This window comes from Sebastes fasciatus, chromosome 4, assembly GCF_043250625.1.
Source record: "Sebastes fasciatus isolate fSebFas1 chromosome 4, fSebFas1.pri, whole genome shotgun sequence".
Lineage (NCBI taxonomy): Eukaryota > Metazoa > Chordata > Actinopteri > Perciformes > Sebastidae > Sebastes > Sebastes fasciatus.
The window spans coordinates 11,954,034-11,968,201 of record NC_133798.1 but is presented as its reverse complement, the minus strand read 5'-3'; the positions used below and the strand labels follow the sequence as shown (position 1 = coordinate 11,968,201).

The window sequence follows — 14,168 nt, the reverse complement described above, 5'->3', positions numbered from 1 at the left end:
CAGTCTATGGTTTTGAAACATTCTTTTAGAGGAGGGGGAGCCTGGTTGAAGCAATGTTGCAAGAATTCAAAACAGTTGCACTGGTCACAGAGTGTTAGGAGAGTGGTTACCACTGGTTCCCAGGAACACACACGTGAACTAGAGGGGGTATAACCATTAGATCTGTCTTCAGGCTCCCTGAATCACAGTAAACTAATGAGTACATCTTAAATTCAAGTCAGGTGGTGGTTCAGAGCGAGCAGAGTCTCTCTGGTTTTAGGGGGAAGTCGATCAACTAAGCCTCGGCCTTGTACACATTTCTTGAAAAGAGAGCAGGAGGGATCCCTTTGCTCTTCCTCGCCCTCTCCCTTGGGTGCTCTTTCTCGACACCGCAGAGGGATGTGAGGGTGCGGAGAGACAAAGAGATGAGAAGGTTTCTGGGAGATGGGATGAGATGAAGTGAACACTTGACAGACAGCAGCCCTGGAAACTGCTCCCGTCTGTGTTGCCGTACAACAGAGAGACAGACGGAAAGAAAAGAAACTCACTTTTTTTTCTAAACTTGAGGAACAGAGCCAGCAGCTTATTCTTTACGAGTCGGATTAACTGAAAAATACTAGAGAGGGAGGCATGCCAATCAGTGACATGAGCATTTCTGGTGACAGTAAGTGATCTGGTCTCAGATCAGTGCCATGACACCAGTAATGATTGTGACTGCAGAGCTGTTACCGAAATAGCAACAGCTACATCGACTGCTTGCTAGCTGGAGCTCTAAATCTGATCATCAGTGAAGTGAAATTGTGATGACGGCTGTCTGTCCATGTGCTCCCAGGTGACTGCGGGGACAGGACATTTAAAGATGGTACCATAATCCAGAGAGAAACAAAGCTCTCAGATCACCAGTAAACTGATGTGATGGATGTCTACCTTCCTACCACCCATCTGGATCAAAAAGGGAGGCTATAATAGGTGGGAACACGTGAACTGACCTGAGCCAACTGAGAACAATTGACTGATTCACTCATTCATTCATTCATTCATTCATACCTCCCCTCACATTGGACAGACAGAGAGCTCCCTGTCACACTTAATTCTCCCAAACCAATGCCAGAGCAGCTTCTTATACAACCACAGTGACACATTGCAAACACCTGCCTGATATTGCACCGCATTAGATAAAATAGCCAGATTCTTTGCAGCAGGTTGGTACCCAATTGCTGTTGCTCAGGGGGCTATTTAGGGGGATCTGAGACTGACACCACAAGTGACTCAAACAGCTACCTAGAGACGATCCTAATCATGCTGTCATGTGGCATTTTACTCTTCTCACGATGACGCACCAGCAGATATAACTACCCACAGATATGATCAGAGAGAGAGGGGGAAAAAAACACAACACATTAGTGAACAAATGCCATATCAATTTGTGGCAGCACTGAAAAGTCAACCATTTCCTTAATTAACTAGACATCCCTACTGAAAAACATTGAATATACGCTAAGTGGCACTCTTTATTACAACTGTAAAACCTAATACTGTACAATGAAATACCAAAACCAAATTTGGTAGGAACACGTATCATATGTAGACTTAAAAAAAAGTCTGTTGGGGCATCCTATAAATCCAACATTAAGTCGGCCATTTTTAATTTGGGCAATTTTTTTTGTATAGTTTTGGCCGTTTCCAGGCTTTGTACTTTAACAAACTCCTTCTAGAGATTTAACCCGATCAACTTCAAATTTGGTCAGAACAATCTGAAGACCTTTGTGATGAAAAGTTATTAAAAGTTTGAGTTTTCTTGAAACGGCATCGCCGTGGCGTGGCGGAGAATTTACACGATTCGCCATTATACAACAAGCTGTTGTAACTTGACTGTACCTGGTCAAATCTGCCCCAAACTTGACACGCTTCATAACAGCCCAGAACTGAGGACATCTATATATCAATATTCAATATTGAGTTATAGTAACTGCGCCACCTACTGGCAACAGGAAGTAGGCCTTGTGTGACAAACATCATTCACTTTTCATGAAATTTATGTTGTCTCTGTGGACGATATCTGGCGTTTGGTTCCGACATCTAAAAAGGCTTGTGAGCCAATAACGACGTTGGTATCACTGTGTTTTCAGCGATCAAGTTGCCAGTTAGTGTGGAAAACACGGAGTAAAGAAGAAATACACGGAAAGGGGAGAGTTTCTGTCACACGGCGCTATCGTCACATAATTTAGATGGAGTGGTGTGCATAGACATTTTCCTGGAACAATGGTAAAATGCAATAAAATAGACACTTGGGGACAGAGCAGACATTTGACACCCTGTACTTTTTGGATCCATCTGTCCAGGTGTGTCTGTTTGCGTGCCAACATGCACCTATTAGACCACACCTGTTTATTAATCAACACATCCAGTGTTTGGTTTGTCTATTTCCATCTATGGACGCCCTGTTACCAAGCCCATCTGTCTCACACCCATCGTGTCTGTCACCTTCTCTCCTTTCAGTGAAGGGAACATCAGTCTGACACCTCAAAGCTGGGTTTATTCATTCTGGCAACGATGCTTGTGAGTGTCTTTCGTAACTAAGCTATCTCCAGTTGTGAGTAATGCGAGTGGAGATCGGCAGGCAGAGAGAGACAGAGAGAAAGTAACTTTTTTGAGGCTGTATCAATAGGATGACCTGTGTGTTAACCCAGTTTGAAATCCCTCTGGACCAAAAGTGACAGGGAATGTATCATCAAAAATTTCAGAGAGGAAAGGAGAGGAGAGAAGAGGGGGGAAAGCGAAGAGGCGAGAAGAATAAATGGCTAACCCAGTTAGGTTTGTGTGGCTCTATTAAACCTCTGCTCCCTAGGTATCAGATTAACCTAGTTGAAGCTTCTCCTGCTGAGTTAATTAGACAAGATTGGAAAGGGCTTCTGAGTCCCGCCACTGCAGATTTCTAATGATGTGATGAACATCAACAGCTCTGGACTCCGAATTGTGTGTGTGAGCAGGACGGTGATCTATAATTATATTATTCAGCTGTGCTCGAATTACAGAGTACCCTCTGCAGTGCAAAGCATGTGACTGCCCGGAAATCTAATCTGGTATTTGGGCATTGATTTCATCAAGCGGGAAAACGCTGGAATGCTCATTGTGTTTTGCCAAGTGTTTCAATGTTGTTTGGTCTTGAGGGGCCGCTGCAAAACTGACTGAATTTTAATAGCATTTACTGGTGCCTTTGGTCCACTTGCTTTCCTCGACACCTTCATGAAATACATCAAAGGATAACCATTTCAGTTGCCTCAAGTCTGCTTTTAAAAAAGCACAGAGAGGGAGAAACAGGGGACCAGAAGAGACAGTCAAAAAACTACAGTTCAGTTACAGGGCTGCCAACTCTCGCGCATTGACCGGGAGACTCATGCAATTGGTCCATTTTCTCACGCAGAGAAAAACAAATTTACAAAGGAGATAACTTGGGCTGCCCTGGATAGCTTCATGTGACATCTTACATGCATGCATATATCAAGGTGAAACTTCACTCCCAGGTCTAACCCTAAAACCCTAAATTCACACCAGAGTTGCAGCAAAGTGCGGCCAGCGGCGAGGTGCTATGAAAAACTGCAGCGGCCGCTCCCGAGCTCAGCAAGCTGCAGCCACTGGCACTGGAGCAAAGCAATATAGTGCTGTATATGGGGACGGCAGAAAAACTTATTTTAGCCACCTAAAAGAAAAGCTCACCTAAAAAAAATTTATATCCATTTAAGTGTACGCTAGATTCAGAATATTTTCCGACGGCAAAATGAACTGAAAGTGAAATATATCTATATTGTTTTTGTCATCTGAGCCTGCTGGCTTTGGAAAGAGCATAGATAAGTTTTGATTTCAATTCAGTTCCTCATCAGAAATGGCTGTTTGACGACAAGATAAAGGGTGAAAACATTCCTAATATAGCATACACTTAAACGGATATCGATTTATTTTGGTGAATTCTTCTTTTAGGTGACTAAAATGTGTTTTTCTGCCGTCCACAGCACTGTATTGCTTTGCTCCGGTGCTGGTGATCCTGTTTCTCCAAGCAGGGGGCACTCCGACCGCCATCTACTGTAAGTAATACACCTACTATGGAGTACCTCATACAACCCCACTTCAGAATACCCAAAATATCCCTTTAATAAGTATTTTAATTAGTGTATAATAACCTGAAAATAAGAATAGTTGTGTTTTCTTTACCCTAGAATGAGCACTATATATCTACATACAGAGCCGGTCGCCATGTTTCTACAGTAGCCCAGAACGGGCAAACCAAACACTGGCTCTAGATAGGGCCATTTACCTTTTCCCGTTTTCACGAGGGCCATTGTAGTTCTCCTACGCGCTTGGAACACGGGAGAAGTTTCAGTTGGTTACAATCTGCAACCACACCGCTAGATGTCGCCAGATCCTACACACTGCACCTTTAAGGTAATAAAGGCGATACTGGAAATGTAGACACTGTTGTCTGGAAAAGTATTTTGCTTGGGTTTTACTTTTGCTAGATAATTCCATTCATGATCTGAGTTGAAGAGGGCACCTAAAACAGTATTGGTATGACAAAACGTTATTCATTCAGTTGACCTGCCTCCTCAGTTCAATTCTGACATTGATTTGAATTAAATGGCATTTTCCTCGTTCCGCTCCGTGAGCACAAAGTGGTACAAAATTTCCCTGTCATCCATCAGTGATTGTGTGTGCTTTCAACAGAAGCTATTGATTTGTAACTAGACAAACAGAGAGGAAATGAACGGACTGACATCGCCTGTGTGATCTAATCTAATGGTTTGACTAGCTATGTGATTTGTATTGGAGAAACAATTAGAGATAAACAACAATACCAGATAAGCGTCAATGGTGTGGCAGACAAATGAAGACTAACAAGAACAAAAGTCAGACAGCATTGATTTCCAGTAATTCATATAAATAACAGTACAGTACACTGCTAAGTGAAAGTTTGTCTTTGGTTTCTAACGTTGATTCGAACACCCGTGTGGATAAGGGAGTGTGCGAGAAAGTTAAGTACTTTACAATGATAGGATAGTGTGTGCGCGTATGTGTGTGTGTTAAAGAGAGAATTAAACACAGTTACTGTAAGTAGTTTCAAATGATAGGATTACGTGTGTGTTTGTCTAAGTGTGTGTTTGTGTGTTTGTATGTGGAGAAAAAAAATACTTTTTTTATATATCTACCATGCGCTCCGTTTCATGTTATGTCCTATTAATTTTTTTCCCGGTGCTACTGCATGTGGATTCACAAGCCGTGGGCGTTTCACAAGACACCCGCCACAATGTGAAACCAGCCTTTTGGTATCACAAGTCTTTCATGAAAGCCCATAAACTTAACTTCACTGGAGGCCTTGGCTTTTACCTCAAGGCAGTGTTTAAACTGGATGCACATCACACAATTTCTCCAGCTCATTAAGTTCTCAATTTGCTGCCACAGCCAAATTTGCACACACTCACACACACACACACACACACACACACACACACACACACAGTGCCGCAGGAAAGCTTTCATGAAGAAGTTTGGAAGTTTAAAACCTGCTTCTGATTTTTAAACTCCTAATCTTGATTATAAATTGTTGTGCAAAGCATGAACTTAATTCCTTTTCTTTTGGACGACCACCGACAGAATTTCACCACAGAACTAATTTCATTGCAACCAAAGTTTTTGGACTTGTGACTATTTTTTAATTATTAATTTTGGATGCATGTTGGTGAGGGTACACACACAATCAGAGTAAGGGTAGGAAATTAACAGCTGCCACGGACTAAACTAACACTACTACAAATTATATATTTGAGTGAATCTACCAGCAGTTGTGTTCAGATGTGAAACACTTTCATATTTGTAGTCAACACATTAATAGTTAGTTGGCTGTGTACGGACTCTGTGGGCACTGCTGTCGGTCATAGAACCCTGAAGACTCGTGGCATTCGACAGAAGGAATTTACATTTCAAATCTATTCTCAGTATTCTCAGGATGTTGCAGGAGTATAATGTGTGTGTGTGTGTGTGTGTGTGTGTGTGTGTGTGTGTGTGTGTGTCGGTGTGGGTGTGTGTGGGTGTGAGAGAGAGAGAGTACAAGTGGTTTAAAGGTAAGAATCCTATTAGCAACCTCTTGGCTCTGTGCTTAGTCTGTCAGCTGACGTCTGATGTTCTGTGGTGATGCTATAGCCTTTGAGCCTTGCCGCTCTTGTGTGTGTGTGTGTGTGTGTGTGTGTGTGTGTGTGTGTGTGTGTGTGTGTGTGTGTGTGTGTGTGTTACAGATTTACAGGTTCTGTTTGGTTTTTAATCCATCAAAAAGTATTTGTTTGTGTTCTTGGTTAGATTGTCTAAATATAGGCAGTGGTTAAAGCTAGATTTTCCAATCTTAAGAAACCAGGAGGAGTACACTAGAGCTGAATCAATAAAGCCGAAAAACCCAAACCAGTGTTGCCAACTTTTTTCCAATAACAGTAGCTCACAGCACTAGCTCCAAAAGTTGCTAAATCTAGCGAGAAAGTCGCCAAGTCTGTATCACTGACCGTCCGTCCCTTCAGGACTCCCTCCAAAGCCACTCCCCCAAAATGATCATTAAACGCGTGTAAACATGGCTATGGCACAACGTGGCTATTGTTAGTACTCACAGCTGTCCAGCAGCTTGTAGAAGATGCAAAATGAGTGCGCAGGCTGTTAGGCCGGTCAATCATTTCATCAGCCTGAATGGAATGATTGGACAGGTTTATTAGAGTCATATACTTTTTTTTGTCAGAGCATTTGATTTATTGATTGCTGTCGGAGTGTAAAGACAATTTCAACAAATATAACACAAAATGTTTTTGAAGAAGACTACCAAACCTAGCTTTAAAGGGGAACTACGTCCAATTCATATATGTTATTCCTATGGCCTACGACAGTCAGAAAAATATTAGTAAACATGAACAACTCTCTCCCAAATCAAAAACTAGCATGCTAAAACTCAAACTGGTGATGTCATAGGGTATAAAGTGTGGAACTGCTCCATAAACAATAAAATAAGATGGATACTGAGAGCACCCAGGGGAATGTTCTGCATTTTCTGTTTCACAACTGAGAACGCAATAATAGAATAAAGCTCATTTGGGAATAAAAAAGAAAAAATCTGTCTCCCTTTCATTATCTAAAGAGAAGTTCCACACTTTATACCCTATGACATCACAAGTTCGAGTTTTAGCACTCTAGTTTTTGGATTTGGTATTGAGTTGTTCATGTTTACTAATATTTGTGGACTGTCGTAGGCCATAGGAATAACAGATATGAATTTTGAAAAATGGGCATAGTTCCCCTTTAATACATGCTAGCCTAGCAACTTTAAAGCCATGTCAACTTTAATGTTTACCATGTCAGTTTGGCATTTTAGCATGCAAACATTTGCTAATTAGCACGAAACACAAAGTACAGCTGAGGCTGTGCAGATATTTGGTCATAAACCAAATCATTGGGAAAATGACTATTTTCACCTGATTCACCTGCTCAATGAAAAGTGTAGTGATTACCAAAGTTTTTTAACAATTCATCCTCTGGGGACCATCGCTATCTGTACCAAATGTCATGGCAATCCATCCAACAGTTGTCGATATATGTCTGCACCAATAGGGTAGACAGACAGACTGAGAGCCTGCTCTCACTGCTAGCATGACTGAAAACCTCACCTCATGTTGGGGCCAACATTCCTCATCTCCATTTCACTCGTTAATGAAAACTGTCAGATGCACCTGAACACTCAGAGTAAGCTAGTAGGTGGACCTTGAGTTGAGATTATTTTGTCACACATCCTAATTTCAAATTTAGAGTAGATATTCTGGTCCTAAACTCAATGCACAATACCTTGATTGAACAGATATTGCTCAGATTCTACTAGATTATAGAGATTTTAGGTATCAAGTGGTGACAAGTTTTGAACAGCATTATTTTTGACACAGTTGTGGTAAAGTTGTCCATAATAGATAACCTGTCTGAAGCACACAAAGTGGGTTTTAAGCCTCGGACAGTTTCCATTAAATGGCCCTTTTTCAGACTTCCAAGGTCATTGTCGCTTCTTAGTGTTTTATGGTGTGACACATTTATACAAACCCCTTTAAATGTTATTGCCATTGATACATTAAAAGCATTGTTTGCCTCGTAACAGTGGCTGGCTTGTCACAGATGGCTCTTACTGCATGAAATGTTTTATTCCATGTATTACAGAGAAAATGATATTCTCTCATTAATAATATTCTCATATCTTTCATTAGTAGTTTCTTTTTCCTGCATTTCTATGCTCAAACACAAACTCCCCGCATCCAGTATGTATGGGCACAGACTCTTGTGTATTCCTTCAAACTCTCTGTTTGTGTTGTGCCTATGTGTGTAGGAAAATCTTAAGTGTAAAATATTAAACACAAGGAATTATAAATGAGTCTACTTCACACATCAGTTGTTTGCATCTATCTTTTTAATACTGTGCGCAGATATTTTTGCTGATTTATACAGTTCTCTAGGATGATGTATAACTTAACTGCAGAACAAAAGATAGTATCATAAATTATTACTGTAGGCTTAGGAGGAACAGACAGATGGGAACGCATCTTCTTCTTTTTTTACTGGTCACTTAGCTACAAGCATTACTAAATAGTTGCCAGTAGTGTGACTAAACAAGTTTTCAAGCTTTACTGTTGAGACTATTAAAAAGAAGACAGAGAAGGAGAGAAGTTAAGGGTTGATAAAGTGCACCATGAGGATGTTCCCTCTGATTGAAGGTCAGATTTTAGGTTTCACGCCAAAATGAAAAGTTAGAGAGTAGATTCTGACAAACTGTCTGCTGTGTTATGTTAGCCTATGCCAAAACACAGTGTCTATACAAGCATAAAATTAGAATAGAAGGGGTTTAGGTGTTATATTGGCCGTGATTACAAAGCCAGGCGTGCATTGTTGCTGCAGCATCTAAGCCTCTTTTAAAGCCAGGAAAAATCCAGAATGGAAATTTGAGCATTGTGCTCAATGCATTGGATACACGTTGTGTGTGGCAACTCATGCATTCATCACCACAGGACCGACTCAAAAACATAAATGTGGGTCCTAAAAGTGAAATTTTGTAGGAAAATGTACAAGATGGATGAAGATTTAGCCTGTGGGACTTTGGTCCTACGGGAGCCTCTCTGTAAAACTATTACACACTGTTGAGCTATTGAGGGATGTTGTTGCCCCGTGATTTCACATCCCTGCGTGACAGTCTGCTTATTTTTAACAGTTAGATGATTAAACCAGGAAGCCAGGTTGAAGGTTATGACACTTCTGACCAAGGATTGCTAAGCTGGTGTGAGAATGCCCCTTCTTACATTTAAGCTCCTGGGTTTCTCTTAGAGGATGGCGTGTTGTTTTGTGCTCTACTTAAAATATGTCCACATGGGATGACAGGAGAGAACGGATGAGCGAGGCGTTACTTAACATACCAACATTTAATTTAAGGTGGCTTTTTTTTAAAGCCAGGCAGGTAAAGGTACAGGACACACTTAACGCACGTGTTGAGGAATGTTGGGTCATGGTTCTCCAGCCACGTCATCAGCACAGTGAGCTCACAGGTTATTGAGAATACAATAGTAGTCATTAATATGTCATGTTGTAGAACTTTAAGGGAGCTCTGATTGTCGTACGGTGTTAAAGGTAGAGGAAAACATTACTTAGTTTTTTTTGCATGTAAAAGGTCTATAAAGTTATAAAGTACACGCCAAAGGGAGTTTCTCTCCCCGACAGAAACACTGCTCCTGAACTGCCTGAAATGCCATGCTTGAAGTCCCGCCCTTTCTTGTGTAACATGGTGATGTCACCAAGTAACACATTTGCATAATACCTGCTATAGCGGTTAGTTTTGCACAGCCTCAAACAAATCTAGATAGAGCGGAGCTGGAGCGAAGTCCGGTTGACCAATCACAACAGTGGGCCAGCTGACCGATCAGAGCAGACTGGGCTTTTCAGGAGCTCAAACAGAGCTTTTTAGACAGATGGTGAAAAGAGGTGCTGCATCATAGTCGGTACGAGAAAAGTAAAACGTTTTTTGAACATTAAAGCATGTAAATATGTTCTAGGGCAAAACCCCCAAAAACAAGTAGGCCCCTGAAAATAAGCATAAAGGGTCCTCTTTAAAGTAATTATTTTCAAGAAAAATTGGCATTTGTAGATGTCAACTTGGGCTCTGGGAAATTGTGATGCAGTCATTTTCCATATTTTCTCACGTTACATTGTAATGACACATTAATCCATAATGAAAATAGACATTAGTTGCAGCCATATTTAACAATAAAAGAAAAAAACTGTCTGATGTCACCGTTTTGTTTTAGTTACGTGTTGGGTATTGGTCCAACCTCCCTGCACAATCAACCGGCATTGTTTGACATACAGGACCAGGCATGGGCACATCATGTGATTCTGGGGGTGTGTGCAACAACTTCAGTTACCCAGAAGCCACCTCTCTGCATACCAATGCAAAGGCGTCTCCGTGTAATTTGCCAAAGCATGTTTCAGAATGACCTCTATAGACAGTTCTCCACCAAATCAGATGGGTAGATGAAAGCTTATCAAACTAGATCTATTCAGAACATTGACATTAAAATGTCGGGAGAATCTCCCCTTACAATCTCCACCTCTTTTTACTGAGCAGGCGAAGCTGCCCCTCCATCTACTCTATCCTTCACGGCACTCAGACTGCTGTTGTCTCTTAGCAACGCCGCCAGGCAAATCGATGGAGGGGAAAAGAGAGCGACAGAGAGATGAATGAGAGGGTGGGGGGGTGAGAGGACAAAATGCGAGGAAGAAGTGGAAAGAAGTGGGGAGAAGGGCAAATGGGTGTCAAGTGTACAAAGGAGACGAGAGGAAGGAGTGAAGTGGAGATGGGGGGGAGGGAGGAGAAGGGAGACTAGATTAAAAAGCACAGAGAGGGGAGGAAAGGTGACTGGAGGAAGATGAGGGGAAAGAAAGAAGGGAGGGAGAAAGAGGAGGAGACACAGTAGGAAATAAACTAGGGAGGGATGCTTAAATGTCAAGCTCTGAGCAAGTCACTGCATTTAATGTCATGCGGGACCAAAATGTCAAAACGATAAAGTAGAGTACATTTTGAGGGATTGTGCATGTTTTCTGTACACTGACTACATTTCTTGGAAAGTACTTTACAAAGAGTTTGGTTGTAAAACATACAGAGGGTTCCCTGAATAAGATCTGACTTCAAACTAAGCAGACATTTTTTACTGTAACTTTTTTATGAAAACATGCACAATTAAACTCAAATAAGCTTGGGTAAGATAAATGATCCATACTTTGTGTTACTCAACTGATACCCATGTAGTGTGGCCAGATTAGGAAAAGCAAGGACAGCATTTCTAAGACTTGGAAACATCTGGAAGTCGACACTCATAACTAGAAACACCAAGATAAAGTTATACAACAGCTGTGTGCTATCTGTACTTCTATATGGTGCTGAGTGCTGGAGAATGACTGAAAGAGACATTATAGACAAGCTTTCCAGCTTTCACAATACCCGCCTCAGAAAGATCATGAGGATATTCTGGCCCTAGGAAGATCACAAACCATGAACTACACAAAACAACAGGGTTCTTGGACATGGAAACAATATTGATAAGAAGAAGATGTAGATGGCTTGGACGTGTATTAAGGAAACCATCTGGTGACATGACAAAAGTGGCATTGACTCAACGCAAAAGAGGGAGGCCCAAAACAACCTGGAGGCAAACCATCGAAGGAGAGATGAAGATGAGAGGATACAGCTGGAACAGCATTGAGAAGAAAGCAAACAACAGAGATGAGTGGAGATCCTTAGTCCTTGCCCTTTGTGCCGCCAGGCGCAACAAGGACTAAGGAAGTAAGATAAATGCCCATACTTTGTGCTACTCCACTGATGCTCATGTAGTAGGAGGAGTAGGAAAAGAAAAAAGATGTTTATCATTGTCAGGCAGGACTACAATGGATCTCCAGCCTGGCAGAGAGGGAGGTGTAAAGAGCCGATGGCCTCCGACACCAGCAGCAGACACTGGTGGAGGAGGAGGAGGAGGAGGAGGAGGAGGAGGAGGAGGAGGAGGAGGAGGAGGATGCCTGCCTCTTCATTATCATTACACCCAAAGCACTGTTTTGCCAAGCTGTGTGTATTTGTTTGCCCCCCAAAAAAACACCCAATGTGGAGACAATGAACTGCATACAAATGATGTTCTCACCTTGCTGTGTGCTCAGATCAGCGTTGGTTTCAACCACCTGGTCCTCTTCAGCCCTACTGGCTGCTGCTGCTTTCAGGCATCTCGTCGTTCATAGCATGCAGTCACGTTGTCTGGAGCTGGATGTGTGTGTTTCCTACTCTCTCTCTCTCTCTCTCTCTCTGGATGCAAAGCACAACGACGGAATTTAAATGGAGCTCCGATAACGGGGAGAAAAGAGACGATAGCGGTTTCAACCTAGCTATGCAAATGGTCGGCTGCTACCAGATGTTGGGAGGCTACAACCTGCTAACCAGCTCGCTGAGTAGTAGTCATGGTGATGATGATGATGAGACAGCGTCCGGTAGAAGAGGAGGACCGTGGACTTGTTCTCCAGGACCAGGACCTCTTAGCGACGGGGCTAGAGGAGGAGCAGGAGGCGGTGTCGGTCGGTGCCTTCACCGGGAGGGACGGTCCTCGTAAAGCCCCGTGTGGCGGTGGACACCGCTGCTGGCATGCTAGCTGGCATCAATCTACAACTTCCTGTTTCATCATTTCACAATTAAAGATTGTGTGTACCCATAAAGTCCACATGGACTGTGTAGTCTATGATGATAATCATGTCACTCAGGGAAATAAAAGACTTTAAAAACATGTAGGCAAAACCATATATATTGTTAGAGCCATGTAGAATATATTTATTTATTTATGTATTCATTTATTTATTTATTTATATTCATTTATTTATTCATTTATTTATTTATTTGTATTTTATTGGTGTCTCTTTTATCTTTATTTTTGTATTTTATCAAATTTTGCTGTATAAACAATATATTGACTAAATAAATAGCCTGCATTGATAAAATCCTTTCCAAAATCCATCGACTTTATAGTCTATGATAAAATCATGTCACTCAGGGAAATAAAAGACTTTAAAAGCATGTAGGCAAAACCATACATCGTTAGACCCATGTAGAATATATTTATTTACTTATTTATTTATTTATTTATTTTTATTTTATTGGTGTCTCTTTTACCTTTATTTTTTGTATTTTATCAAATTTTGCTGTATAAACAATATATTGACTAAATAAATAGCCTACATTAATAAAATCCATACCACTCGTGCATATCATTATTTTCATTATTACTACTCAGGTGTAATTCATACTGTGCAATATTTTCAGGTGGTATTTCATTTCATTCTCACTGTGCAATATCATTTTCCAATTGTGAAATTTAGTTAATAGTCTGTTTATTGTCAATACTGTATATCCTGCTCCTATTTTTATACTTCCTTCTATTTAAATGGTTCATATTTTGTTACACTTTGTTTAACTTTTTTTTTACTGTGTTAGCTGATGCATCTTGTTTTTGCACTATCCCCTTTGCTGCTGTACAATGCAAATTTCCCCACTGCGGGACTAATAAAGGAATATCTTATCTTATCTTATCTTATCTTATCTTATCTTATCTTATCTTATCTTATCTTATCTTATAAGCATAAACTATATATAGAATACCTGAACACATGCATACACACATAGATTTGTATTCACATATAGCATAAGCATGCACATACATACACAAATATTATATGTCATGCTTTCCATAGATTTATGTCATCCAATATTATATACTACTTCTTTTATTTACCTCGAATATAATTTGTATTAATCGTGTGTAACATTTTGGGGGATCTATTAGCAGAAATGGAATATAATATTCATAACTATGTTTTCATTAGTGTATAATCACCTGAAACTAAGAATCATTGTGTTTTTGTTTTCTTAGAATGAGTCCTTCATATCTACATAGGGAGCTGGTCTTCTTCGCGGAGTCCGTCATGTTGCACCGCCATGTTTCTAAAGTAGCCCAGAACGGACAAACCAAAACACTGGCACTGTGGTAACGTGAGCCGCAGAGTGCAAAACCGTGGTACCGCCAGCCTCTGTCTGACTTCCGTTGCTCCTAAAC

The 14,168-nt window shown here is 40.9% G+C and overlaps 1 protein-coding gene across 1 annotated transcript in view; it reads right to left on the bottom strand.

Annotated features, from left to right (window-relative positions):
• st3gal2 (ST3 beta-galactoside alpha-2,3-sialyltransferase 2) overlaps positions 1–12,685 on the bottom strand; it is a 59,287-nt gene extending 46,602 nt beyond the window's left edge. The window contains exon 1 of the mRNA XM_074631973.1: positions 12,216–12,685. The gene's annotated coding sequence lies outside the window, so the exon portion shown is untranslated. The remainder of the gene's footprint in view (positions 1–12,215) is intronic.
• Positions 12,686–14,168: the final 1,483 nt, after the last annotated feature.